Source organism: Babylonia areolata, chromosome 7 (assembly GCF_041734735.1).
Source record: "Babylonia areolata isolate BAREFJ2019XMU chromosome 7, ASM4173473v1, whole genome shotgun sequence".
In the NCBI taxonomy this organism is placed as follows: Eukaryota; Metazoa; Mollusca; class Gastropoda; order Neogastropoda; family Buccinidae; genus Babylonia; species Babylonia areolata.
Window position 1 is genome coordinate 14,928,545 of NC_134882.1, and position 8,990 is coordinate 14,937,534.

The following is an 8,990-nucleotide window of genomic DNA, read 5'->3' on the forward strand; positions in this document are numbered from 1 at the left end:
GCCTATCGACGCTCAGAGTCCCACAGGTGCAGATACTGCCACGTGTAGAACGGCCTCGGCAGGTGCAGGTTTTTTCTTCGGAGTTCCATCTCCTAGGAGGACTTCCAGTCAAGGATAAGAGCTCCCCCTGCCCTTAGGTCATCCTCTTCTGCCTTCACAGCCGTTGGGAAAGGTTTCCTCCTCCGCCTGGTCCGTCGTTGGGAGACTTCATATGCGGCAGGTAGTACTGGGTTACATGGTACCAGTAGCAAGGGCTATGCCCCTGACCTGGCTTTGTATAAATAAACCAAGCTCAAGCTCAAGCTCATGTGTGATATAAAAATGCACAAGTGGTGGCGTTCACTGCGAACTGGGGGGTGAATGATTATGCTTTTTGCTGAAAAAATAATATTTCGGTTTTAATGCTTGCAGTTCGCCATATAATACAATGTGATAATATTGTGTTAATCAGGCAAACCCTGCAATCTTGTACCAGTTGGTGAAGCCATCGCCACTGATTATTTATTCAACAGCAAATCAAACAACAAAATCGATTTGCCTCCAGCGATGTTTCTCTTGCGCCATGGAGGCCGCAGAAATCACCAAATCAGACCATTCACTTTGCCACCTTCACCCTATCTCTCTCTATATATATCTCTCTGTCTGTCCGTCTGTCTCTCTCTCTCTCTCTCTCTCTCTCTCTCTATCTCTCGATCTCTCTCACACTCTTTCTCTCTCTGTCTCTGCATTGACAGGAATTGTTTTCTAATATGTTTTAAACAAACTAGATTCGTTCCAGTGTTCAAGGCACGTAACCATTCAAACTTCTCAAATCACAGACCCGTATCAACTATGTCCAATCTTTCAAAACCCACCAGATAAATAAGTTTGATCTGATTCACCCAAAACAATCTGGTTTTAGGGGAAATCATTCCTGTCACACAGCGCTGACACAGATGGTGACAAAATGGCTTTTAGATATCAATAATAATGACCTAATAGAAGTACTTCTTTTTGTAGATTTTTCAAAAGCTTTTGATGTCATTAATTATTCTCTCTTATTTGAAGAATTCGTTCTATATGGACTATGTGGCGATACTATACAGTTCATTTCGTCGTTTCTATCAAACAGAAAATAGCTATTTAGTAATAAAAATAAAAATCAGATTTAAAGACAATGAGATATGGTGTACTCCAAGGGCGCATGCTTGGTCCGTTATTATTCGCACTATATGTTAATAATCTGCCTCTGTATTTAACAACAGTTTGTGATGTATTCTCTGAGAACGATTCGGGGTTTGACTTTTTTTTCGATCATTCGTTCATAAATGTATTCATAGCAAAAGTACAAGAAATCATCAAACAATTAGCCAGATGGACTGCAATTCATCAGGTGTGTCATAATGCAAAGAAAACTATATGTATGCACATGACAACCGGACAAAAACGTCAAAACTAGTTAACATACACATGTTCTATTTCTATATCTGGAATTAAAATTGGAGAAGTAAAGACGCATAATGGTACTAGGTATCATCAATGATAATAATTTATCTTGGTCTGACCATGTTCCTGTGTTCCTGTGTGAAAGAGTGCCTCAAGAAGTATTTCAACTATCTAAAATAAACATTTTGTTAGTATGCATGCTCGTAAAAAGTTCTTTCAAGCACACACACAGCCTCGAGAGAATGGGATTCAGCGGGTGCAAGCATTCTAAAACCTTTTGAACAGGTTTATAAACGTGCTCTTAAACTAGTTATTTTAAAATCCAGCTCATAAACGACTGTACAACAAGGCTCTATTGATGCACAAAGTAGTTATTGGAGCAGCTCCTTCTGGTATTGTAGATAGCTTTCCAATAAACAGCAACAGACACTTTCATAAACTTACAATACCTCTTCCTAGAATTGATCTCTTTAAGTCAAGCCTTCTGTGCAGTGCTGGTTCATACTGGATCAGCCTGCCTTCCTTTTAAAAACAGGTAACTTGTAGTATTAGCTTCAGAAGCTCTTTCAAAGAATATTAAATTTGAAAAAATGGAAAATAAGTAAATGATGTAAATCAACCTTCATATTGCCTTACTTCCTAAACAGGAAATGTTAAAATGAGATAACATGCACTGAAACTTTGATTATCATTAGGGTTGATAATATGTTTATGCATATGCAAAGTGTATTCGTTTGCGTGTGTGAACTGTCCGTTTAAGTAAATGCATTCGTCTTTTTCTTGTTATATTATTATTTTGTTCTCTCTCTCTCTCTCTCTCTCTCTCTCTCTGTGTGTGTGTGTGTGTGTGTGTGTGTGTGTGTGTGTCACACGCACTGTAGGATTTCTGTTCCAAGACATCCCCTTTTTCAAGACCTGATGTTTTCACACACACACACACACACACACACACGTACTCACCCCCACCCCACCCCCCACCCCCACGCCCCCCAGTGCCCCCACCCCCGTCCCCCTTCCTCCAGCCCCCTTTCCCCCTCCCTGCCCCCTTCCCACACACACACACACAGATAAAACAAACAACAGTACTCACAAAATGCCGAAGCCAACACAGCCTCCCCCAGTTCACGTGGTTCAAACAAAACACGCCACTGTCCATGGTGTCAGTGTGTGTGTCCATGGTAATATTGGCGCCGACCTCACTATTTCCACACTTCGTGACTAGTTGTACGTGCAGTGAATGCACCCTCTCAACTAAGTGATACCACGCGCGCGCACGAGATAAAAGAAAATCCATTTCAGACAAGAATTGAAAGCAAACATTATTTGACAGTCATGGAATGTTTTCACAACGTGAGAACAAACACGGGTACTCACACCCCCACCACCCCATCTCCACACAAAAATCGGACTCACATATGCGCGCGCGCGCGTCTGTGTGTGTGTGTGTGTGTTGTGTGCTTTGTGTCCAACTGAGGTGTTACTGAAAAGCACATTGATAGCTTTGAAAGTGTTGTTGTTATAATTATTATCATGATCATCATTATTGTTGTTGTTTTGTTGTTGTAGTCGTCGTCGTTGTTGCGGTGTATGCAGCGTCCATCCCATTATGTTTCATTCCCAGCTCTCATCCTAGAACAGGGTATCGTTTTCTGCGTCCAGTTGTGGCCCACTGGTTTTGTTCTGTTTCTTTTATCGAAAATAAAAAAAGAAAGAAACATTAACACCACCACCAACACAACAAGAAAAAAGCAGGTATAATCGCTTAGCCTCTGTGCCCCATTCAGATAACCTCTTTTCCCTTGAGGCCTAAAGCAGGAAACGGATAACCTTTAGTCATTCTTCTCTGGCCAGTTTTCGTTTGTGGTATGTATGTATGTACACTGTCATAAGTTACGTACCTGTGTGCTCTTCCCTTGATAACGAACCCTAACTCATTCTTCTTCTTCTTCTGCGTTCGTGGGCTGCAACTCCCACGTTCACTCGTATATACGCAAGTGGGCTATTACGTGTATGACCGTTTTTAACCCGCCATGTAGGCAGCCATACTCCGCTATCAAGGGTGTGCATGCTGGGTGTGTTCTTGTTTCCATAACCCACCGAACGCTGACATGGATTACAGGATCTTTAACGTGCGTATTTGATCTTCTGCTTGCGTATACACACGAAGACGGTTCAGGCACTGGCAGGTCTGCACATATGTTGACCTGGGAGATCGTAAAAATCTCCACCCTTTACCCACCCGGCGCCGTCACTGTGATTCGAACCCGGGACCCTCAGATTGAAAGTCCAACGCTTTAACCATTCGGCTGTTGCGCCCGTCCCTAACTCACTCGAGACAACCAGCCTTCTCCCTTCTCTTTCCCTCCACAGAAACCCTGTAACTAATGTCCAGTGGGTGTCTGAATGGCCCAGCCTATAACTTTATAACTTTTTTGTTGTTGTTGTTGTTTGTTTGCTTGTTTGTTTCTTAATGTTATCCGTGTTATTTTTTTTTTTTTTTTTTTTTTTTTTTTTTTTTTTTTGTACGCTTATAGTTGACTTCATCAAGTTTTTGCGCCTTGTACATATTAGTAGTAGTAGTAGTAGTAGTAGTTCCTTTTTATGTATTTTTCTCTTTTTTTTTCTTTTTTTTTTTCTTTTTTTTTCCTCAAGGCCTGACTAAGCGCGTTGGGTTACGCTGCTGGTCAGGCATCTGCCGCGTTGGCAGATGTGGTGTAGCGTATATGGATTTGTCCGAACGCAGTGACGCCTCCTTGAGCTACTGAAACTGAGACTGAAACTATCCGTGTGATTATTTATTTATGTATTTATCTGTGTATTCATTTATTTAATGATTTATGTAATTATATGTTTCTTTATTTATTTATTTGTGTATTTATTCATACATTATTTAATTATATATCCATTATGCACTTTTTTTTTCTTCTCGCGCAGCGTATGATTATGGATTTGTCCATAGACACTAATATCTCATTCCAGTGTCTATGATTTGTCCGAACGCAGTGACGCCTCCTTGAGTAACTGAACTGAACTGTTAGAAATGCGGTGTTCTTTGTCTTCATCCAGCTCTTTATTGGGAGGACCTTCCGCTTGTGAAATGTCAGTGATGTCAGTAGTGGTGGGTGGTGAAACGCTCTCATCATCGCTCGTTTTCTCGTTTGTACGGAGAGAGTTAATACACATGGCCATCACTCTGGCACTGTGCCTTGTTCCTAACCCCTTCCCCACACGATGGAACGGCGTGTCAGTCATCAGTGTCTGATGTAACTGGCATATCTGATGAGTCTATCTATCTGTCTATCTATCTATTTATCTATTTATTTATTTATTTATTTATTTATTTATTTATTCATTCATTCATTTTTTCATTTTTTCATGTCCGTTCGTATTCATTTGCTTGTTATTTATGTGAGGTATTTATCTTCGTATTCAGTGACATTGGTAATAATTATCATTATAATAATGCGTTTATATAGCACTTTCAAACCTCTCAAAGCACCTTACAGTAACAGTCAGTCAGACATAAAGCACACAAGAGCACACACACACAGACGCACACAGACACACAGACGCAGACACAGACACATAACACACACACACACACACACACACACACACACACACACACACACACACACACACACACACACACATACACACACACACACACACACACACACACTCAGAGAGAGAGAGAGAGAGGGAGACAAAGATCATATTTGGGACATTTCTTTATTAAAAAAAAAAAAGATTTTAAAAAAGATTATTGGGACTCATCCCCAGCCATAGACATGTTAACAAAACTTACATAACCATAACTCTCGTGCTATGCCTTTGCGTCTGCCTATTTCTGTTTCCAACTTATGATTACTACTTCGATATTTAAAGAAGATTTTAACGTCATTATTTCACTGTGTATTTTTCTACCAAAATCACTTTTGAAATTTCGACAGAACAAATATTTTGTCAGATGGGCTTCCTCGGAATGATGTCTGCGTGTCTGTCTGTCTGAGTGGGCCTAGGTGTCTTGTTATGTTTGTGTGAGTGTGAAGACAACGGTAGAATATATAGACTGAAGCCACCTGATATATAATCAGTGTTTTTGTCATTAATCTATTTACTTGACCGCTGTCGCTGGAGGATGCTGTGCTCTAGTGGCATAAAGACGTTTGAAAACAAGAGAACGCTGGCCATTAAGGAGAAGCGTGAGCGAATGAAGCAGGGCTCAACTTCTGGAGACGTTTTCCCTTGCAACACCTGTGGGAAGTGCTGCGCATCCAGAATCGGCCTCTTCTCCCATGTGAGGACACACACCGACAGATAAGCCTGCCTGCCTACTCATCTGTCGGACCGACGGGAGACTCCATCATTTACTTGTGAAAAAGGCGATCGCTTGTTCAGTGTATGCTTAATGTCTCTCAGTTTCTGTCAGTTGATGTCAACGGCCATACCACGTTGAAAACACCGGTTCTCGTCCGATCACCGAAGTTAAGCAACGTCGGGCCCGGTTAGTACTTGGATGGGTGACCGCCTGGGAACACCAGGTGCTGTTGGCATCTTTTTTACTTTGTTTTTCTTCTCAACTTTTTTTTTTCTATCTCCCTCTGCCATTTTCGCTTCGGTCTTTTCCTGGGTTTTCTCTCTCATTCATTTCTTTTTCTTGTTTCAAGTCATTAATTTCACTCACCATAATTGTCTAAATCTGTCTTTTCATTTTTTGCTTTTTTCTTTCATGTATCGTACGCTGCACGTTGTGGTTATTGTACATGCACACTCAGTTCATCGATCCTTTTATTTATTTATTTATTTATTTATTTAACAGCGAAGATAAGAACATTAATCCTGGTTAGTACTTGCATGGATGGGTGACCGCATGGGAACACTGGGTGTTGCTGGCATTTCTTTTTTCATGTCTATTCTTCTGAACCTTTTTTTTTTCTCTCTCTATCTGTCCCCTCTGCCCTTTCTCCTTTCTTTCACCGGGTGTTCTGGAGTTCCCCACTCATTTTTTTTCCTTCTCTTGTTTGAAGTCAACATTTCTACACGCCGCGTGTTGATCAGTTAAGTGTTGTCATGTGTGACTGCAGAATTTCTTTTCCTTTTCGCATTTTTCTTTTCTAGTCCACGAATGCTCTCTGTCTTTTCTTGTTCTACCCCATATACCAAATCAGTCGAAGAACTGAAGTAGAAGTAGGCCTTTAGATGTATATTTCCGATAAAGTGTCTGCTCGTCATGGTGTTTCATTTTGGGATTGAAAACCCAGAACAGAAAGTATTGATTATTTTGAAAGGACAGGTTATGAAATGCTGAGGCAAAGTCTCATCCACTTAGTAATCTGTGGTAAACCTTCCTGTACATCATGTGCATCACTATCATGCTGCTCTCACCCCTATCCCCCACCCCACTCTCCCCACCCCCAAACCCCCACACACACACACCCTCCCCGCCCCCTCCCGCACCCCCCAAACAAAAGCATAATTAAACGATTTATGAAACAATAAACCAGTGTTAATCCTCATTTATACTCTTGCTCATATTTTGTTTTATCTTTGTAGGGGCAATACAGAAAGATACATTTACCCCAAACAACCCGCCCTGCAAATGAAGAATAACGAGGAAGGTGATAGTGGTTGCAGGAGAGCAGCACCTCAGGGGGAAAAACTGCTACGAAAGTACGATCATCTCCTGTGAAGAGTTACGTCTCTTCGACGGGCTGGGTCACACAACCTCGTGGTTTCAAGAATGTTTGGTCTCTTCGATCGGATGTTTGTGCGTCTGTCTGTTTAGCTGTCTGTCAGTCTGTCTGACTAGCTGTTTGTTTCTCTGTATGTCTGACTATAGATGTTAGTCAGTCATTTACTCTAGCGGTGTGACCGTGTGCACCACTGATCCAAAAATAGAATATATAGCTAAGTGGTGTGCACGGAAACGAGGGAAAGATAAACATCATTAACCGGCTGTCAGTGTAGTGATCGGTGAAGATTTTGACAACTTATGTCATATTTTATTCTGTATCTGATTTATGCATTTACCCGCGATAGGAAAAGAGCGAAAAGGAAGCTCAAACTGAAATGTGAACGTTTCTTCAGCATTTGCTTTAAGAGCCCTGAATTTCCTTACACATTCGCCAACCAACGGCCATACCACGTTGAAAACACCGGTTCTCGTCCGATCACCGACCTTAAGCAACGTCGGGCCCGGTTAGTACTTGGATGGGTGACCGCCTGGGAACACTGGGTGCTGTTGGCATCTCTTTTACAATTTAATTCTTCACTCCCCCCCCCTCTCTCTCTCTCTCTCTCTCTTCCTCTGACATTTTCTCTTTCGATTCCTGGATTTTTTTTTCTCTCATTCATTTCCTTTTCTTGTTTCAAATCATTGTCTGTCTTTTTCTATGTGTGTGTGAGTGTACAGACAACAGTAGGATTAGTGTAGACCGAAGTGGTGTGCAGAGAAGATGACACGGTTTGTCATATTTTAATCAGTTTTTATTTCATTAATCTGTTCACTTAAGAAAGAGGCGATCGCTTGTTTAGTGTATGCTTCATGGACATTAAATTTACCAAGTTTGTCGCCAACGGCCATACCACGTTGAAAGCACCGGTTCTCGTCCGATCACCGAAGTTAAGCAACGTCGGGCCCGGTTAGTACTTGGATGGGTGACCGCCTGGGAACACCGGGTGCTGTTGGCTTTCTTTTTTTACCCGCGTGATTTTTATTCTTCTCAGCTTTCTTTTTCCTCTCTCCCTCTGCCATTTTCTCTATCTTTTCCTTGACTTTCTCTCTCATTCATTTCGCCTTCACTCGGGGCTGATGCCTGAATGTGAATAAAACATTCCGATTCTCTGCCTCTCTCTGTCTCCCTCTGTGTGTGTGTGTGTGTGTGTGTGTGTGTGTTTGTATTTCTTTTTTTTATCACAACAGATTTCTCTGTGTGAAATTCGGGCTGCTCTCACCAGGGAGAGCGCGTCGCTATACGACAGCGCCACCCATTTTTTTTGCATTTTTTTCCTGCGTGCAGTTTTATGTGTTTTTCCCATCGAAGTGGATTTTTTCTACAGAATTTTGCCAGGAACAACCATTTTGTTGCCGTGGGTTCTCTTACGTGCGCTAAGTGCATGCTGCACACGGGACCTCGGTTTATCGTCTCATCCGAATGACTAGCGTCCAGACCACTACTCAAGGTCTAGTGGAGGGGGAGAAAATATCGACGGCTGAGCCGTGATTCGAACCAGCGCGCTCAGATTCTCTCGCTTCCTAGGCGGACGCGTTACCTCAAGGCCATCACTGGCCTAGAGGTAACGCGTGTGTGTGTGTGTGTGTGTGTGTGTGTGTGTGTGTCTCTCCTCCCCACTCTCCGTGAGCATGTTCGTGTGTGTGTAACATTACAGCATTATGCACACGAAGAAGCACTGGCGTGCGCAAGAATACAAAAAAGAAGAAAGTTGAATCAAACAAGCAATCAAGATGATTTATTTTTCATTTAAAAAAAAAGCGATGAAATAATCGATCAGTATTAATGAACAGATTCATTTTACGAAGAAACATAAAGCACCAACTACAC

General features: G+C 41.8%; 3 non-coding genes across 3 annotated transcripts; all 3 read left to right on the forward strand.

The window, feature by feature from the left end:
- Positions 1 to 5,862: 5,862 nt before the first annotated feature.
- LOC143284386 (5S ribosomal RNA) lies at positions 5,863 to 5,981 on the forward strand. Its single transcript, XR_013055536.1, has one exon. It is a non-coding gene; the product is annotated as a 5S ribosomal RNA (ribosomal RNA).
- Positions 5,982 to 7,556: 1,575 nt separating this feature from the next.
- On the forward strand, positions 7,557 to 7,675 carry LOC143284375 (5S ribosomal RNA). The gene has a single exon (XR_013055530.1). It is a non-coding gene; the product is annotated as a 5S ribosomal RNA (ribosomal RNA).
- A 324-nt stretch (positions 7,676 to 7,999) lies between these two features.
- On the forward strand, positions 8,000 to 8,118 carry LOC143284361 (5S ribosomal RNA). The gene has a single exon (XR_013055516.1). It is a non-coding gene; the product is annotated as a 5S ribosomal RNA (ribosomal RNA).
- Positions 8,119 to 8,990: the final 872 nt, after the last annotated feature.